Source organism: Chiloscyllium punctatum, chromosome 22 (genome assembly GCF_047496795.1).
Source record: "Chiloscyllium punctatum isolate Juve2018m chromosome 22, sChiPun1.3, whole genome shotgun sequence".
NCBI classification, from domain to species: domain Eukaryota; kingdom Metazoa; phylum Chordata; class Chondrichthyes; order Orectolobiformes; family Hemiscylliidae; genus Chiloscyllium; species Chiloscyllium punctatum.
In genome coordinates, this window is record NC_092760.1 from 74592758 (window position 1) to 74613750 (window position 20993).

The 20993-nt window shown below is 40.9% G+C and overlaps 1 protein-coding gene across 9 annotated transcripts in view; it reads right to left on the reverse strand.

The window, feature by feature from the left end:
* LOC140493786 (leucine-rich repeat-containing protein 4C-like) overlaps window positions 1–20993 on the reverse strand; it is a 991485-nt gene that overhangs the window by 149868 nt on the left and 820624 nt on the right. The window contains exon 7 of one of the 9 annotated variants that reach the window (XM_072592654.1): window positions 14895–15084. The exons of the other annotated variants lie outside the window; for them this stretch is intronic. The gene's annotated coding sequence lies outside the window, so the exon portion shown is untranslated. The remainder of the gene's footprint in view (window positions 1–14894; window positions 15085–20993) is intronic. 9 annotated transcript variants of the gene reach the window in all.

The following is a 20993-nucleotide window of genomic DNA, read 5'->3' on the forward strand; positions in this document are numbered from 1 at the left end:
AACTGATCCTTTGTCAAAGTTGAGGAGGAAATAAGTTCAGTGGGGCAGGAGCATGCTGACACAATGGGCCTGCCAGGACAGTCCTTCTTGTGGATTTTGGGGAGTAGGTAGAAACGGGCTGTCCGGGGTTAGGAGAGTATGAGGTTGGAAGCTGTGGGGGTGGGGTGGGGTGGCATCTGGAGGAAATGTGAAACCAAAAGAGAAAATGCTGGAAAATTTCAGCATGTCTCGCAGCATCTGTAAGGAGAGAAAAGAGCTGACGTTTCGAGTCTAACTGACCCTTTGTCAAAGCTGAAACTGTGACTGTTGGATTTCAAGGAGAATGCTTATAATGTGTCCATCTGCAAGCAAACCATTACAAAGTGTGCAAAAATTAGGCTCCAGTACTATCCTTCATTGTCTGGTTTTCTGCAGTGTAAAATATACAAAGCACAAAATGACCACGTGCTGTCCAATTTGGTTTCGATTACCTATGATTTATAATACGTTGTTTAAGTGACATAGCCAATGCCCATTTGGCTTTGTTGATTGCTGTGCTGAACTGGTTAGATAGTTTAAGCATCTAGTCTACAAAGACTCAAAGGTCTTTTACAACTATAGCTTTAGTTATTTTCAGTACCATTCATGAAGTACACATCACGTCATTTCCTTTCCACATGAAGTATGTTCCAGCTGTCTTTATTAAATTTTGCCAGCCATGGCTCGGTTTCATTGTTTGTTCTCCAAAATAAAGTCAAGCAGCATTTATTTATGAAATTATTCCACATCCACAGTAGCAAAGCATCAGAACCCACTTATGATTCTGTCACTTGTGAGTTAACCAGTCAGCATTTACTTTTTTACAATGTCGTACAATTAGTTGCTGTACAGACTCTGGTGAAAATGAATCTTAACTATATAATAATTTTACAAAGTTTCCAAATTTGCTGATTTCACTGTGTGAAAAAATCTCAATGATGTATGCAATGCCACTGTATTGTTATGTTGCTCAATGAAAATGACTTCCAGGACTAGTTCTGTACCCAGTCTGTATTGTACATCAAAGACTCTCCCAGATATCCAAGTTAAAATGTCTTTTTTTTCCGAGCAAATGAATAAGCTTTATTTTCAATGGTTCTTAAAATCAATGTAAAACGATGTAAACAAATTATCAGTTTCCTTTTTCTTGGTTTAAAGACTCAGAACAAAGGCTGAATTATGCAGTGTTCAGCAAGGGATTTTGACATAGGCAGCACTGTTTTAATAATAGGATGTTCTGATAATTCAGCTTCTGTTCTGTGAATAAACGGAAATGAGATATACTGAGTTGATGTTGTGTGGCTGCGGGGGTGGAGAGGGTTGGGAGAGAGCGAAGGCTATGACTCCCAGTAGTAAGTTAATGCCTTTGATCTGAAACTCCTTTTTCTGGAGGTTGAGACCATAATTCATTGTAAACTAAGGGCAACATGGCACATACAGAACATTTTGTGGCTTTGTCTGAAAAAAGCCTCGGTTGTTGCTGATTTATCTTGACAGTATGTTTAATTAAGATTTAATGAGAACTGTTTTAATATTCAGTATTTCTACTGTGTTCATTTAAGAAGTTGTTCCTCTCCATAACCCTTTAATCCTTATGTTACAAGACATAGTACTGCATTTAGTGGATCTGTTCATACAGCTCTACACAGAGAACAATACATAGGCCCCCATTAGGATGGCAATGCACCTGAGGGAGGAATCAAATTACATTGTTTACTATCAAAGTGAAACTTGAGCATTTCATTATCATCTGAGATTGAGAGGGAGACTGAGACTGGGAGACATTGCAGTAAATTACACAGTTTCACCTCTATATATGTTCATGACAGCATCATTGCTTTTGATTTCTATTGCACCGCAATCTTATTTGTCTTTCTCTCTCTTGTTCATTTGTTTTCAAGTTTCGGTTATCTAAATGACAAATTATAAAGAGTAGCAACAGGAGCAATGGTTATCTATATTCTGGACTGAGATCCTACTTCACCACTTTAGAGTTGACTGCTCATGTTAATATTGGTACCAAGACCTTGGTTCACTTATTGTCAACTTCGCCATTATCCTCCTGGATAAATCACGTGTGAAATTTCAACAACAGAACATGGTGAAGAAGGGTGGAGACAACTTGTTTGCTTATTGAATTCCTAAGTTGGAGCACACAAAGGCAAAGCCTTTCTTGTCTTTTGAGTGGGTGATACAACAGTTAATGTCCAATGCAACATGGATCCTTATAATTACAGAGTAACTTTTCAAGGAAAGTGCACCAAGGTTACTCGCTCTTACCTGAGGAAAGTGCCTCTAATTACAAGGCAGTAAAAATGGTTTTTGAACATACACCAGTTAGTGCCATCAAAAATTCAATACCTTCAGGAAATCTCCTGATCAGACATACCTGGGATCTAAAAAACTTAAGAAGCTTGCTTGTGAGCAGAGGATCTAGCACTGAGGACATAAGCCACTTACAAAAAAACGCATTAAAATTATTCTCTTTGAGGAGTTTAAAAACTCCATCCTGCTCCCAATAAGAATTAACCTCGGTGAATAGAGAGTAACTGGGTTCAGGCAGCCAGCCATATTGGCTGATGATTGTGAGTTGTCCACAAAATCCTGTTCCAAAGGATTCCGCCCCCCCCCCCACCCCCAACCCCATCACTTCCAAATAAACTGGAAGTTTAGAAGTCGGAAGAGTGACAGGAAACTGAGGAGGGAGGGAAATACTGGGAGCCCTCCTTAGAATGGAAAGAGGTGGTACTGATATGAAAGGTGTGGCCAATAAACATGTGATTTGGTGGCAAGTAGGCTGGGCAGATCTGGAAGCTGCAGGGAAATCAATGCGGTTTATCTTGGCACATGCTGTCCTTGCAGAGAATAGGGATCAGTCATAATCCAGGTTACAGATCTGACTCAATTACGTCAATCATGAGATGGCATAGATTTAAAGTAAGGGTCAAGAGATTTAGGGGAGATTTGGGAAAATATGTTTTCTCTGGGAATCTGGAATGTACTGCCTGGGAAGGTAGTGGAGGTCATTGCAATTGCAGGAAATTGCAATTAGCAGACTTTTGATGGTAGTTAGGTGAGTGCAGACTCAATTGGCCAAATAGCCTTTTCTGCACTGTATGAATCTCTGACTGCAGATGTTATTATCTGTAAAGACAGGACTGAGAGCAAAAATGGGGTTAAATTACTTCCTGAAAGTGACTGGGATTTTGGATCTAAGGAAAGGTTGTCATGTTTCCCCAGGGTGAGGTGAACAAGCCTGAGAACTGCTGGGAAAAGACCTGAGTTTTCTACCAGACAGCACAATAGGTGCCAAGGTGCTGGTAAAAGGAATTATAGGAGGGTCCATGCTCATCCCCTTCACTGGGTGCAGCTGGGGTGTGACCTTACATTCAGACCAATGGCCATTGGAGTCACCTGGGGCCTTCTCAGCATCTGGTACCTTAATGAATTGGGACACCTCACCAAAGATCTGATCATAAGACAACATGGCTCTGATTGCTTTTGCTATATCTGCAGAGGTTAATCAGAGCATGATATTTTGAATAAGACAGCAGTTGGGTGAATGCTTGCCTTTCACCTTTGATCCATTAAAGAGAAATTGATGGGAGAAATGTAGACATAACATTTTGTTATAATTAGATGAGCGAAAACTTTTCAGCTTCATAAAAGTTTCCAATTCCACTTGGCTGAATGAGTGAGCAGATGGATCTTTACAGACACTGATCTGGTGTAAAGGTCAATTTTCTAACTCAATACCAGGCAAATCATGCATTCTTGATAAGATATATCTCATGACACATAAGGTGCAATATACCAGAACGTTCTGAGTCTTAAAGCCATGTGAACATCCTTGTAAATCTTTACTGAACCTTTTCAAGTTTCACAATGTCCTTCCTATAGACCAGAATTGCACACAATATTCCAAAAGTGGCTGAACCAATGTCCTGTACAGTCACAACATGACCTCCCAACTCCTTTACTCAGTGAATAAAAGCAAATTACTGCAGATGTTGGAATCTGAAACCAAAAGAGAAAATGCTGGAAAATCTCAGCAGGTCTGGCAGCATCTGTAAGGAGAGAAAAGAGCTGACATTTCGAGTCTAACTGATCTTTTGTTAGTGGCCTCACTTAGAGGCTTCTGGTCACCTCAATACACCTGGTAAGTGGTAGGGAGAAATTCTGATACTAGTGTGAGGGTAAAAATGGCCAAAAGGAGAGATGGGAGAGCTGCAGCTGTCACCTGTTTTCAAAATATCCTGTGACAGCAGGAAAATGTCAATATTCCCACCTGATCCTTCTGTTGCCAGTTTACCAATGCTTTTGCCTCTTTGCTCACATTCATTGAATTGGTAAAATCCAATTTGTGGAACTTCAAACAACTACTTGTTAATTACTTGGCATTCTCAGTGATGTTGAGTGCTACGCATTTAGATGCCATGAACTGAATGCATCAGCATATTCCTTTGGTGGTCAGCCATCTATAATATCTCTGAAGTGTTTACAATGAGCAGAGAGAAGACTATGATGGGATGCAGACCTCCTGCTGTTGAGAGAGTGGTCAGGAACTGTCTAATATAATTCTTCAGCCAACTGTTCAGTGATTTGTACAGATTAGATTCCCTACAGTATGGAAACAGGCCCTTTGGCCCAACAAATCCACACCGACCCTCTGAAGAGCAACCACCCAGGTACATTCCCATACCCTATATTTACCCCTGACTAATGCACCCAACACTATGAGCAATTTAGCATGGCCAATTTATCTGGCCTGCACATCTTTGGATTGTGGGAGGAAACTGAGCACCCCGGAGGAAACCGAGCACCCCGGAGGAAACCCAGGCAGACACAGGGAGAATGTGCAAACTCCACATAGACAGTCACCCGAGGCGGGTGTGGTGAAGAGAGGCTGAGAGATAAATAGAGGTGGGGTGAGCTGGTGGAAAGGTCGCTGGTGGATGCAGGTGATGGTGAAGGTGATAGGTCAGAGCAGAGCATTGAGCGGATAGATGGGAAGGAAGATGGACAGGTAGGACAATTCAAGAGGGCAGTGCTGAGATGGAGGGTTGGATCTGGGATAAGGTTGGGGGGGAGGGAAGATGAGGAAACTGGTTAAATTAACATTGATGCCATGTGATTGGAGGGTCCCAAGGCGAAGGATGAGGCATTCTTTCTCCAAGCGTCGGGTGCCTTGGATTTGGCAGTGGACGAGGCCTTCGACTTGCATGGTCTTGGGGGAGTGGGAGGGGGAGTTGGAGTGGTTGGCCACAGGGCAATTGGGTTGTTTAGTGCGTGTGTCCCAGAAATGTTCCCTGAAACATTCTGCAAGTTGGCATCCTGTCTCCTCAAGGTAGAGGAGACCAATCAAGAGCCATGGACACAGTAGTTGAGATGTTTGGATGTGCAAGAAAATCTCTGCCAGATGTGGAAGGATCCTTTGGGGCCTTGGATGGAGGTGAGGGGAGAGGTGTGGGCACAGGTGTCACACCTCATGTGGTGGCAAGGGAAGGTGCCAGGAGTGGAGGATGTGTTGGTGGCAGGGGTGGGGGGAGGGTGTGGACCTAACAAGGGAGTTGCGGAGGGAATGATAGGGAGGAAAATATATGGCTGGTGGTGTGGTCTGACTCTAGGTGGTGGAAATGGCAGCGGATGATGCACTGTATCTGGAGATTGGCGGGGTGGAAGGTAAGGACCAGGGATGTTCTATCCTCATTGCGGTTGGAGGAGTGCGGGGTGCAGAAAGTGGAGGGGATGCACTGGAGGGCATTGTTGACCACGTGGGAGGGGAAATTGCGGTCCTTGAAGTAGGAGGCCATCTGGGATAGTCTGGAGTGGAATTGCTCCTCCTGGGAGCGGATACAGCAGAGGCGGAGGAATTGGGAGTAGCATTTTTACAGGAGGGGGAGTGAGAAGAGGTGTAGCCCAGGTAACTGTGGGAGTCAGTGGGTTTGAAGTAGTTGTGGATATGAGTCGGTCACCAGAAATGGAGACTGAGAGGTCCAGGAAAGGGAGGGAGGTCTCAGGAATGGTCCAGGTGAACTTGAGGCCAGGGTGGAAGGTGTTTGTGAAGTTGATGAACTGTTCAACCTCCTTGTTGGAAATGAGATAGCACCAATACAGTCATCAATGTAGTGGAGGAAATGGTGTGGACAAGATGCCAGTGTAACTACAATGGGCTGAATAGTATACTTCTACTCCTAAATCTTATGGTTTTTATGGTTTAATTATTAACAATAACTTTAAATATAAGTATTTGTTTCCAGAAAACCTCACTGTTGTTGATTTTTGTATCTTTTTAAGCCTTTGGCATTTAGATAGAATTAACTAGGCATCCAGCAAAATGACATCAGCTTCAACGTTGACAAAATTGATGGGATCCATGCCTTAGCCCCAATTAGTTACTGAGTCCCAAGTTTCAAACACCCACAAGAACATGTCACCCACAATTTTCATAGGCAGTAAGGATAGAGGCAAGTCGTATTTTGCAGTTGACAGAGGCAGCAGCTCATTTAAAAGTACAGCTGGCTTCACTCAGAAGTAATCTCCATTAACCAGGATACTGACACAGGACTCTTATACTTTGAGGTAAATGTTGAAAACTATTAGCATTCTTTGGACAGGTCAGGTAGCCTTTGGCAGGGGTCAGGTTTTCTTTGGGAAATGTCAATCATCTTTTGGGCTGTTACTTGTGTACATGAATATAAGAAAAGTTGGATAAGGTCTATGGAACAGTCAGGTCTTTTGCTTTTGAAATTTTTGAAAATGGGTGAATGTGAGGACTAGAGATGCTGGAGATCAGAGTTAAGATTAGAGTGGTGCTGGAAAAGCACAGCAGGTCAGGCAGCATCCGAGGAGCAGGAAAATCGACTTTTCGAGAAAAAGCCCTTCATCAGGATTTTTTGAAAATCTCAACCTATGGTTGAAAACAAAAGGGGCTTGCAATTTCACTCACTGTTTTCTAACATAAGCCTGAGCTCAATCATGACAGGATTCGTGAGTGTTTCGACAATGATCATGATCATACAGATGACCTGAAAAGTGAAAGTCTGACTGACAGCTCCAAGTGATTTTGGTTGATTATTTGGACAGAAAGAATATGTAATGGTCTGGGAAAACTGACAGTAATGATGCTCATTTGAATAGCCAGTGCAAACACAATGGATTGAATGACCTCTTTCTCTGTCTTGCTCCACTTGATTTGCAATAAGATGTGGGGCAATGAATACAAACATCTGTTTTTATAAAGCAGTAAGTATTTGAAGAGATTTGACCTTATTGAATGGACTTCTATCAAAGAGACAGTTATGAGATAGTTAAGTAGTTAAGTCTGTAATAAATATTTAGAATATTATTTAATTTCATCTCACTTTAGCTCCTGAGATCTTCCCACAGTGAAAACAGAGTTAGCATCGAAAGCACAAGGACCTTGAAAGGGTTCAGAAAAGATTTACAAGGATGTTGCCAGGGTTGAGCTACAGGGAGAAGTTGAACAGGCTGGGGCTATTTTCCCTGGAGTGTCTGAGGCTGAGGGGTGACCTCATTGGGGTTTATAAAGTCATGAGGGGCATGGATAGGGTAAATAGACAAAGTCTTTTTCCTGGATTGAGGGAGTCCAGAACTAGAGGGCATAGGTTTAGGGTGAGAGGGGAAAGATATAAAACAGACCTAAGGGGCAATGTTTTCACACAGAGGGTGGTTCGTGTAAGGAATGAGCTGCCAGAGGAAGTGGTGGAGGCTGGTACAATTGTAACATTTAAAAGGCATCTGAATGGATATATAAATAAGAGGGTTTGGAGAGATATGGGCCAGGTGTTGGCAGGTGGGACTAGATTGGGTTGGGAAATCTGGTGGGCATGGACGAGATGGACCAAAGGGTCTGTTTCCGTGCTGTACATCTCTATGACTCTATGACCAAAGGTGGTGGTGAGGGGACATGGCACAAGGAATGATTTACATTAACTTAGATTGGAGTTTAAAGGGCCATGGGGATGAGTGGAAGTCATGAGCTGAAGTGAATTGGAACTAAGTTATTCTTGGGCCAGGAGAAGCATTAGAGATGGGTGGAGAGATTGAGTAGAGGCCATGAGTTGATATGGAGAGTACATGAGCTATGAGAAAAGGCGGAGGCATGAATTAGTATGGATGGTGATTGAGAAATGTGAAGGTGAGGGTGTTTGAAGGCTAGTTGTTTGCTCTTCTTGGTTAGTATTTTCATTACAATGAGGATGAAATCCCAGAGCACTGAAGAGGACCTTTCAAGGAACCCACCTTGGAACCTGCAACCACTGTGGTTGCTTTCACACTGTTGTGGGAGGCAGTGAGCCTGATTACAGTTAGGTCTCATCACACTCAAAGAAAGATCTGGAAGCTCAGGGCATCTTCTCCTCATTCAAATTAATGTACTGAGAAAATTTCCTGACTTTGCACATCCCTGGAACTGCAAGCAAAACTTCAGTCTTTAGATTTTCAGAGAATTTACAACACAGAACCAGGCCATTCCACTCAATTGGTCCATTTCGATATTTATGTTTGTTGCAAACCACATCTAACTAGACCATTATATCTTCCTGTTCTTTTTTCTATTTTGTACTTATTTTGTTCCCATTTGAAACATTCCATTTGGTAACAAAATCACACAATTTACCTCTTGTCCTGCAATGAATAGGAACTAAGACAAACTGAAGAGGAACTAACAACAAATAAGAAGAATTGTATGTCTTTACTGCCAGTGCTTGTCTTATGCCAGTCACATAAACACAATCTTCATCAGCCACATCCTCAACATGACTCTTTCCTAAATTCACTGCTAAGATTTTCAACATTATTCTGCTCTCTATTTCCTCGAACTGTTTAAGCAGCATTATTCCATCAGGTGGAACCACACTGGAATTCTGTGAATAATTCCCAGTTTCTATGCTGACTAATCACAGCCAACGCAATCTGAAAGCATTCTTGCATGTAATAATAGCTCAAGAATTGTTTTGCATTTTTTTCTACAGAAAAGACATTTAAAGCGGGTTTACCTTCCCAACAGGGAAAATGCTGGGAAATGTAATCACACCAAAGGCTTTGAATGACTGTTAACAGTAAAAACTGTACCACAAACACTGTGAGGATTTATTTCAAGATGTAAGTGTACATGGAAGGCTGTTACTTGTTCAATTAAATTTATCCATCAGGAGTTATCCTTCTGGTGGCAGCACTAATTTTTTCTTGAACATTGACTGAGCTTCTGTTTCCAATATTCCACCTGGAAGTCTCATCCACATGTCAATCATTATTTGTGGAAGAAATACCCTAAGCTCATCCCTAAGTAAACCTAGGCCCTTGTTACAATAAGATAAAGAGTGATAATTGAGGGTCTGGTTGTAGGTTTGCTCGCTGAGCCCAAAGGTTCGTTTTCAGACGTTTTATCACCATGCTAGGTAACATCTTCAGTGAGCCTCTGAATGAAGAACTGGTGGTGTAGCTTGCTTTCTATTTGTATGTTTGAGTTTCCTTGGGTTGGTAATGTCATTTCCTGTGGTGACATCACTTCCTATGCTGATGTCATTTCCTGCTCTTTTTCTCAGTGAATGGTGAATGGGATACAAGTCAATGTGTTTGTTGATAGAGTTCCGGTTGGAATGCCATGCTTCTAGGAGTTCTCATGCATGTGTTTGTTTGGCTTGTCCTCAGATGGGTGTGTTGTTCTAGTCAAAGTGGTGTCCTTCCTCATCCGTAAGTAAGGATACTAATGAGCGTGGATACAAATAGAAAGTGGGCTACGCCACCAGTGCTTCATTCGGAGGCTCACTGAAGATGTTAACTAGTATGGTGATAAAACATCTGAAAATGAACCTTCTAGCTCAGCGAGCAAACCTACATCCAGAACCTGAACCATAGCTACAAATCTTCTCAAAACTCACTAGGGGTAATTGAGCTTCTTTCTTTAAACCATGTGTTGGTTGGTCACACAAGTATATTTTGTTAATTTCAGCACATACCTAGATCACATGTTAACCAAAAAGGTATTTAACTCGATCAAAGTGAAGGAGCCAATTTTTTTGTTTTCATGTTATGTCATGTTTTCTTGAGCTAAAAATGAGAGAAATTTTGTTCCTGACTAAACACCAGGAAATGAATAAAATGATGGTCACACACACATACACGTAATAATTTTACAAAACATTGAGTGTATTGGTACAGACAGAGAAATATAGGTTGCACTGTATAAACTCCTTAGAGTTTGAGGTGTTAGATTTTTAACTTGAGACTACAGTTGTTTAATTGTTGACTGGTATCACTTGCAGTGACCAAGGTTTTAGAAGCTGTTGATTTCTTCCTTAATGGCTTTTTCCCCAGTGTGTCTTTCTTTTTACTTCAGAGTGGCTGAGAAGAACAATAAGAAAGACAGGCTTGCCCCTCTTGTCATTACACATTCAATTCACTTTCTCTCTGCTTTGCAACTCAAAACTTGAAAAATGGCCCATGGACGCATTTCCAAATTTGACTCCATTGCCTTTCCAAGCTAGCTAATTGAAAGATGAATTTTACATCTCACAAAGCATGAAATTATCATTTAAGTTTAAACGCATTAAGATGTAAATATGTTGAAGGTAATTCAGGTAAGGTTTTCCAGGTGAATATGTGAAATGCATGAGGAGTTTTCTTAATGAGGAAAGGCTAAACAGGCTTGGCTTGTATCTGCTGGTGTTCAGAAGAATAGGAGATGCCTTGACTATATAATCCTGACAGGGCGGATGTGGACTGGGACATTCAGGTCTCACTGAACTCTCTCAATTCAACTCTCTCAATTTACAACCATTTAAATAATAACCTGCTTTCCTAATTTTGCTATAAAGTGGATAGATTCACACATATCCACATTATAATGTATCTGCCATGCATTTTCCCATCCACTCACCCTGCCTAAATCATATTGTGACATCTCTGCATCCTCGGTGCAGCATAACAAGATCATTTTATCTTAACGACAGAGGAACCTCGATTATCCGAAAAATGCTGATTATCTGAATTTCTGAATTTCGGATTATCTGGACAAGATAGCAAGGTCCTGATGCTTGGTTGAACTGTGTTATCCGACATTTAGATTAGATTAGATTACATTACAGTGTGGAAACAGGCCCTTCGGCCCAACAAGTCAACACCGACCCACCGAAGCGCAACCCACCCATACCCTTACATTTACCCCTTACCTAACACTTCAGGCAATTTAACACGGCCAATAAACCGGAGCACGTGGAGAACGTGCAAACTCCACACAGTCTGAGGCGGGAATTGAACCCGGGTCTCTGGCGCTGTGAGGCAGCAGTGCTAACCACTGTGCCACCATGCCGCCCACAAACTAAAATGTCAAAAATTTCTGACATGTAAGTCAGAGTGGATTCCTGTCACCTCTTTTGATCAACTGTGTCTGCTACAATGTATTCAATAATTAACACAAAAAATTACTCTTCGTAATGCACCTTTAATATGGAGATAGCATTATTTCAAATCTTCAATATAATTGAGGAAGCTTTTTGATTTTTATATATTAGAATTAAATATTTAGACACAAAGATGAGGATGGGACATTACCTAAGAGGGAAAACAAACTTTTATCCTGAAATACTTGAGAGAACTCCAGTAAAGTAGGAAAGCTCAAAATCACATTGGTACCATGAGGGTGTATTCTTGCATAATCAGATTTGGGTCAAGGAAAAACAAAAAATAATTATTTAAACACAAAAGCTCATTTCCATTTTCTTAACAACAAATCTGTTTATCGTTTTATACTGTTTCCATGCACCCTAAACAATAGTTAAATCCCTCTATTGACGATAGCCTTTGCAAATGTTAAACTGTTAATAACCATCTTAATGCCCGTATATAGTAATTATGATTTTTTTTCAAATATCCTGCATTGGTTAATAGCTCTGCCATCCACACACAAATATAAATACATCAAATGTGCACGACTCCTTGAAATGTTTCTGACTGATCTCCCTACAGAAAAATGTTAATGCAAAGTGACATTTATACTGAACATTAAACTGTTATCTTTGCTTATCTCCAATCTCATTGTTTTAATCCTCCTGTTGCTATTCTGTGCATCATTTTTATTTACATCATCATAGAACAAAGAAAACTTACACCCAGGAAAAAGGCCGTTTGGACCTGCAAGCCTGAGCCGATTCAAATCTACTGTCTAAACCTTCCACCCAATTCCTAACCATTTGCATCCCTCTGCTCCCCACCTAGTCATACATCAGTCCTGATGCATTTTAAATGAACCTATCATGCCTGCCTCTACTACCTCTGCTGGTAACGCGTTCCAGGCACCTACCTCCCTCTGTGTAAAGTACTTTCTGCGTACTTCCCCCTTAAACTTTTCACCTCTCAGCTTGAAAGTGTGACCTCTTTTTATTGAATCCTTCACCCTGGGAAAAAAGCTTATCTCTATCTACCCTGTCTATACGCTTCATGATTTTGTAGACCTCAATCAGGTCAATAGACAATAGACAATAGACAATAGACAATAGATGCAGGAGTAGGCCATTCAGCCCTTCGAGCCTGCACCGCCATTCAATATGATCATGGCTGATCATTCCCAATCAGTATCCTGTTCCAGCCTTATCTCCATAACCCTTGACTCCACTATCTTTAAGAGCTCTATCCAATTCTTTCTTAAATGAATCCAGAGACTGGGCCTCCACTGCCCTCTGGGGAAGAGCATTCCACACAGCCACCACTCTCTGGGTGAAGTAGTTTCTCCTCATCTCTGTCCTAAATGGTCTACCCCGTATTTTTAAGTTGTGTCCTCTGGTTCGGCACTCCCCCATCAGCGGAAATATGTTTCCTCCTGCCAGAGTGTCCAATCCTTTCATCATCCTATACGTTTCAATCAGATCCCCTCTCAGTCTTCTAAACTCAAGGGTATACAAGCCCAGTCGCTTCAGTCTTTCCGTGTAAGGCAATCCTGCCATTCCAGGAATTGACCTCGTCAACCTACGCTGCACTCCCTCAATAGCCAGAATGTCTTTTCTCAAATTTGGAGACCAGAACTGTACACAGTACTCCAGGTGTGGTCTCACCAGGGCCCTGTACAGCTGCAGAAGCACCTCTTTGCTTCTATACTCAATTCCTCTTGTTATGAAGGCCAGCATGCTATTAGCCTTCTTCATGACCTGCTGTACCTGCATGTTTGCCTTCATTGACTGGTGGACAAGAACACCCAGATCTCTCTGAACAGCCCCTTTACCTAATTTGATACCATTGAGGTAGTAATCTGCCTTCCTGTTCCTGCCACCAAAGTGGATAACCAGACATTTATCCACATTAAACTGCATCTGCCATGCATCTGCCCACTCACCTAACTTGTCCAGGTCACCCTGTAATCTCCTAACATCCTCATCACATTTCACCCTACCACCCAGCTTTGTATCATCAGCAAATTTGCTAATGTTGTTGCTGATACCATCTTCTATATCATTTACATATATTGTAAAAAGCTGCGGTCCCAGCACGGATCCCTGCGGTACCCCACTGGTCACTGCCTGCCATTCCGAAATGGAGCCGTTAATCACTACCCTTTGTTTCCTATTAGCCAACCAATTCTCTATCCAATCTAGTACTTTGCCCCCAATACCGTGCGCCCTAATTTTACTCACTAACCTCTTGTGTGGGACTTTATCAAAAGCTTTCTGAAAGTCCAGGTACACTACATCCACTGGATCTCCCTCGTCCATCTTCCGAGTTACGCCCACCTTTTTTCTAATGAAAACAATCTGAACCTACTTAACCTCTCTTCATAGCTAGCACCTTCCATACCAAGCAACATCCTCGTAAACCTTCTCTGCACCCTCTCCAAAACGTCCACATCCTTTTCGTAATGTGACGACCAGAACTGTACACAGTATTCTAAGTGCAGCCGACCCAAAGTCTTGTACAATTTTAACATGACTTGCTAGCTCTTCTACTCAATACCCCATCCAATGAAGGCAAGCATACCATATGCCTTCTTGACCACTCTATCCACCTGTGCAACCACCTTCAGGGTACAATGGCCCTGAACCTCCTAGATCTCTCTGCTCATCAACTTTTCCCAAGGCTCCTCCGTTTATAGTATAGTTCGCTCTAAAATTAGACTTCTCAAAGTGCATCACCTCACATTTGCCTGGATTGAACTTGATCTGCCACTTCTCTGCCCAGCTCTCTAGTCTATCTATGTTCTCCTGTATTATTTGAACTATCCAAGTGTTTTTAGAAACCATCTGTGTTTTTGACGTATTAGAAAAAATCTTGAAGCTGTTATGATGTCAAATTTACAGCACTGCCAAAATCTAACTCTAATTAACTAAATGTCAATAGTCAAACTATGTTGGACAAAGGTTCAATTCTTCCCGTTTATACATTACATTTGGTCATAGTAATGAGAAAGAAGTATGGATGGAATACATTAATTATAACAGATTTATTTGAAATCACAGGCTATCAGCACACTGCTACTTCATCAGATGATGGTGAACCTGATGAAGGAGCAATGCTCTGAAAGCCTGTGATTTCAAATAAACCTGTTGGACTATAACCTGGTGTCGTGTTACTTCTTACTTTATCCACCCCAGTCCAACAACGGCACCTTCACATCATTGTAGTTTCTTGTTTTTTCAGTTGAATTTGAGCAAGTAACTGCTAACTCAAGCCAATTCAAAAAGATTTCAATCAGTAATTTATTTCCATTTCCTTTCCTTTTATCACTCTAAACTTTTCTTCAATCCCTGAATTCTCTTTCGGATTTTCTTCTTCTCTAGTCTAAATACTTGTTCAATTGACAACATCTTCAACAATGGCGACACCTCCCAGTCTATTCCCATGGTCTGATCTTCTCATTGTTTTACCTCCTGCTCTCCTCTTCTCGTGGTCATTTCTCTTTCTTGGCCAAGACCATGCTTTGAAATCTTCCATTTCTCCCTCCTCTGGACTTTTATTCTCACACTGCTCCAGTCAGTGGTCTTCACGAGTCCTGGATTGGTCACTATTTTGAGAAACCGCATTGCATGTGTCCCAGCACATGCACCGAGGTGGCATCTGCATCAAAAAATGCAGTTACAAAATATCCCTCACTCCAAACTGAAAATGCAAATGAGAGAGGACGTGCAGCACAGGGAACACTCCTTAATTCTAAATGAGCTATGTGAATTCAAATTATTCTATGTAGCTCTTTTAATGATATCCTTGCACCGTTATATTATTGGTATTGTTAGACTATAATTATATTAATTAAGCCTATGTGCAGTTAAAGTAATAAATTAACCGTTTGATCAAGAGAATACTAAGCTATTATTTTGCCTTTTAATGATGTTAATGATATCTGCATCCTGTTAACATACTGATAACAATTTTAAGTTCTTTTAAATCAATGATATTTTTATGTGGTTAAGGAATTAACACAATTAAGATACAAATGAGAACCTCACATTTCCGAGCGATTGATGATAGTCTAATAGATATTAATATCCTTTTTACAAAGATACAAATGATTAGACTTCTCAATGTTTCAATCTTTTATTGTACAATGAGGCATGATAGTGAAGCCGAAAGAATAGGAAGGCTACTGGTTTTATTTCTGCTCTGCGATCTGTTTTTTTAAAGACTGGATTCATGACAGCATGGAAACAGACCCTTCAGTCCAACAAGTCCACACTGACCCACCCAGACCCATTCCCTATATTTACCCCTGAATAATGCACCTAACCCTATGGGCAATTTAGCATGGCCAATTCACCTGTCCTGCACATCTTTGGATTGTAGGAGGAAACCCACCCAGACACAGGGAGAATGTGCAAACTCCACACAGCCAGTCACCTGAGGCTAGAATCGAACATGGGCCCCTGGTGCTGTGAGGCAAGAGTGCTAACCACTGAGCCATCATGCTGCCCATATTAAATGATCTCAGTTGATATTTGTGAGATTTCCTCAGGGGTGTGTTCAAAATCCAACTATTTTTCACTGCTTCACAAATGACATTTATTTCATGTTAAAGTCAAAACTGAGGATGTTCACTGATGATTGCATGTTGTTCAGTATCATTTGATTCTGAGAAGTTGAAGTGACCTGTACCTGCATAAAGGAAAACCTGGACAAATCTCTGCTTTAGGCTTATCTGTGGGAAATAGTTATCACCCACATAAGTGTAAGGAAACAACCACCTTCAACTAGTGAAGGTCTAGTTACTTGCCTTTGATATTCAGTAACTGCCATCATTGAACCCACTACCATTTCATCATGGAAATGGAGTTGTGTGTGATGAGGGATGGTCAGCTTGAACCAAGTACAAAAATAGATGGCCACAAAGGCAGGCCAGAGATCACATTCTAGTAGTCACACTTCCCTTACTCTCCCAAGCCTGTTCTCCATATTCAAAGATAAATTCAGGAGTGTGACAAAATACTCTCCACTTCCCTAGATGAGTGCAGCTCCAACAACACTCTGCCACATCGAACGCAAAACAATCACTTGGCTGGCAATCTATCTGTCACAATAAACATCACTCTATCCATTATTGACAGACAGTGGCAGTAGTTGTGTTATAATTTACAAGATGCATTGCATCAACATACCCAAAGATTTTGTAAGAGCAACTCACAAACCCATGAACATGAGCACTTCGGAGTACAAGGGCAGAAGAAACATGGGAATATCATTGGCTGCAAGATTCACTCCAAGTCACCCACTATCCTGGCTTGAAAAAATACGCCTACATAGTCTTCAGAGAAAAATCCTCATACTCCCCTCTTAGTAACACTTTCGGAGCATGTAGACTACATGGTCTGCAGTTTTCCAAGAAGATGGTTCACCACTCAAGGGCAATTAGAGAAAGGCAATAAATGTTGACCTTTCTGCGAAACCCCAATATCTCATGACTGAATGACAATAAATGAATGTTGCAATTCAACTCATTGTCCGTTCACAACAATTAATATCGTTTTTGAAAATCAAATGATAAATAATTAGGGCACTACAAAGCCCCACAAACAGTAACGACATTTCCTGACAGATTAATGTCTTCCCATTATGTTGGCCAAAGGAATAACATTGACCACAACAGACTGAGAATACTATTTTTCTTTGAGTAGTGCAATTGGATCTGTTACATGCTCCTAAACAACTAAACAAAGTTCAAAATCTTATCCAAAAGGTAGCAGCTTAGAAATTGGAATAAAGAGCATTTCTTGCCCTGGAATTGGGAGGTTCGAGCTACACCCAATATTATGCTCATACCTTTCATTTTTGTGTGGAAGACAGCTACTTGGTGCCTGCAGGTAGTTGGTAAAGGCAATTTCAGAGCGTTGGGCATGCATTGGCAGAGATTGATAGAAGGGAACAGCTATTAAGTGAAGGGACTGTCCTAAGAGGAAAGTTTGAGAAAGTGGTACTCAGTGCAGTTTTGGAGAAAAAGAGTCAGCCTTATTGAACCATACTGGGGTGGTACAGTGGCTTAGTGGTTAGCACTGCTGCCTCACAGTGCGAGGAAGCTGGGTTCAATTCCAGCCTCGGGCGATTGTCTGTATGGAATTTGCACATTCTCCGGGTGCTCCGGTTTCCTCCCACAATTCAAAGATGTGCAGGTCAGGTGAATTAGCACTGCTAAATTGCCCACAGTATTCAGGGATGTGTAAGTTAGGTGCATTAATCAGGGGTAAATGTAGAGTAAAAGGGTCGCGGGCGGGGTCTGGGTGGGTTACACATTGGAGAGTTGCTGTGGACTTGTTGAGCCAAATGGCTTGTTTCCACACTGTAGAGATTCTATGATTATAGAATTTGAACGGAATTTAACAGGAAAGATGCAAAGGGTCTGATTCCCTTATGCAAGAGGGCAAAATCTCAGAATAAAGAGATTAGGAGGAATTTCTTCTATCAGAAAGTATGAGTCTGTGGAATTTTTTACCACAGAGGGCCATAGGGAATGGATTGTTATACAGGTTCAAGGCTGATAAAAGATTTTTAATCAGTAAAGGAATACAGGGACAAGACTGGAAAGTGGTATTGAGGATTATCAGTTCAGCCATGCTATCATTCACTGGCACAGCAGACAATATGGAGAGACTGCTCTCACATCATGTGCTTTTATGGAGAGAGATGGAGATGTTATAATTTAATGATTACAAAAAGCTATGTTTTGGGATTGGTCCTTAATTTATAAGCCTGGATGGTGAACTTGTTTGAGATTAAAGCGGCTCAAATGTTTCTCCTGGAAAGAAAGTAGGACAGCGTTTATACAGAAAGACTTTCTTGATATAGCTTTCTTGATACAGGCTAGATTGATTTTTGTGGTTTTGGAATTATAAGCAACAATATAACACGAGATAGTATCTGGATCTCGATGTAATGGTGTCCAGTTGGTGGAATTATCCGATCAAAGGTAATTGGTAATGACCACATAATCAGATAGCTCTTTCAGGCATCTTGGTATGATACAAAAGTGACTGCTTCTGAAACACAGTGACAGCACAGTTTTCCACTTGAAAATGCTGTTTTCCCTTGCAATTTATTACAATCACTGTGTAGCTGCAGCTAACTTAGAAATAAAAAGAAATAGAAAATAGCCTTGAGTCAGAAACTTTAAAAGTCAGATGAATTGCTTAGGCTGTATTACTGTAGATTGAGTTGAGTGTGTGTTGCTGGAAAAGCGCAGCAGGTCAGGCAACATCTGAGGAGCAGGAGAATCAACGTTTCAGGCAAAAGCCCTTCATCAGAAATGAAGGGACCAGAATAAAGAGACCACACTCTCGACTCTAATCTCCAGCATCTGCAATCCTCACTTTCTTCTCACTGTAGATTGAGTTGAGTTCTTGAAGTTGGAAGGTAAGTTGACTTTGTAAGGATGGGGTTAAAATATTATGTGTGGTCCTTTCCAAATTTGTACTTGTGTTGGACCATAAGGTTATTTTCTTGTAGCCTGTCAAAGTTAAAATATTACCTTTCTTTCAGATTGAGACAAATTCCTTCAGTAGCTTGTTGAGTGCATAGCTCTGCTCCTAATGAAATATTACAAATTATCATTCTGTCCTGCACAAACCATCTACGCAAATGTGTTAATGCTGTGCTGCTGCTTGTTCAGCTTCAACTTTTGCCACCAATGTTTCGGTTAGATCTTTGATAGCACACTTACTCCATTTATTTTAGCTTGCCTCCTGCATTAGCAAAGGCATTTAGTTTTAAGATTCTTGAGTTGAGGGTAATTGCCAGAAATGAGACCCAATGTTCACATCTTCAAATTATACCATTGCTTTTCAACCCTGAAAGTTAAATAATAATTCTTTTTTTTTCAAACTTAGTCACAGGACATGGCTCATAAATGCAAGGTCAGCATTTCTTGCCCACTTCCCATTAACTTGGAGAAGGTGGTGGTGAGTATTATTTCATTAAATGTTACAGTATTTGAAGTGTAGGGACACCTAATGTCCTGTTTGGAAGGGAACTCCAGGATTTTGCTCAAGTGACAGTGAAAAAACAGCAATAAAGTTCCAAGCAAGAATGGTGTGTGTGTCTTGGAGGGGAATTTGCCAGTGGTCATGTCCTATGTATCTGCTGCCGTTATCCTTTGAGGTAGTGGAGGTCATGAAGTGTCAATCAAGCATGCTGCTTTGCCCTGGATGATGCCAAGTTTCTTGGGTGTTGCTGAAGCTCCACTCTTCCAAACTAATGGTTAGTATTCCATCACATTACTGATCTGTGCCTTGTAGATGGTGGACAAGCTTTGGAAAAACTGGAAGTGAATTGTATCTGATTTGTTCTTGTAGCCCAACCATTAAAATAACCTGGTTTAATTCATATCTTGGTCAGTGATATTGCCTAGTATATTAATAACAGGGGATTCAATTATGGTAATGCCAATGTTTGCATGGGATGATTATTAGAATCTTGTTGGAGCTGGAAACAGAATATCACTTTCTATTTATCAACCCAAGCCTGGATATTGTCCAGATCTTGTTACATATGGTCACAGAATCCTTCAGGATCTGAGAAGCCACAAATAATGTTGAACTTTGCACAGTTGTGAGTATCCCCATTTCTGACCAAAAGATGGAGTCAAGTTCATTGTTGAAGCAGCAGAAGGCGTTTATGCCTAAGGTTAGAAAATCCAATATGTTCTGTGATTTGAATGGAATTGAGGCCAATAAGAATAATCAGGCTTTCCCTCTTCCACATGCAGCACAGAAGCTGAGAATGTTTCTTTTGCAGGTCCAAAAAGGCAGGGGTAAGGGGAGGTTACACAAGAGGAGAAGTTCAAATGAGATTACAAAAGACTGAAAAAGTGTAGTTGCACCAAGCAGTAAAAATTGAATCTGTGTTGGGAAACTTGTGGTGAAGAACTAGCAAACAATAAATTGGTTGCTGTATGCATTGCAAAATAACCCTATGGAAAACAAGAACTGACAATAGCAAAAATGTACAATTGTTACTGGTTTGTGCTGACAACTAAACAGTTGATAAGTTATTCCAAGAAAATAGGTAATGGTGCATCCTATGCTCCAAAATTAATCTTCTATTTGTACGGGTTATATTTTTACAACTATGTCTGTCCTTCTATATTTAATTAGAGGTTTCTGTTGAGCTCCACAGGTGGATGACTGACAGCATTTTGAGAAGCAATTTAGATTCCCAGATGTCTGCTTTACAAGACAATCACCAGCAGGAGGAGAAGATTTCCTTGTTCTGACAATATGCATGAGAGGGGCTGACCTTCTTAAGTGCAGTTTTGCCCTGACTTCACACGGTTTTCAACTGACATTTGTCAAGTGACAGAAATGCTTAAATTAGTTTCCACTTTTATTGCAACATGCTTAGTGAGATCTTTTGTGTTCAAGCATCCATGCAAGGGTAACAGCACGTCAGAAATTCACTTTCTCCAGTGCTTGGCACTGTTGGGATTAAAAATTTAAACTAAAAGTTGAGATTCATGTTTTTCTAGATTAATGTAGTTTTTCAATTTG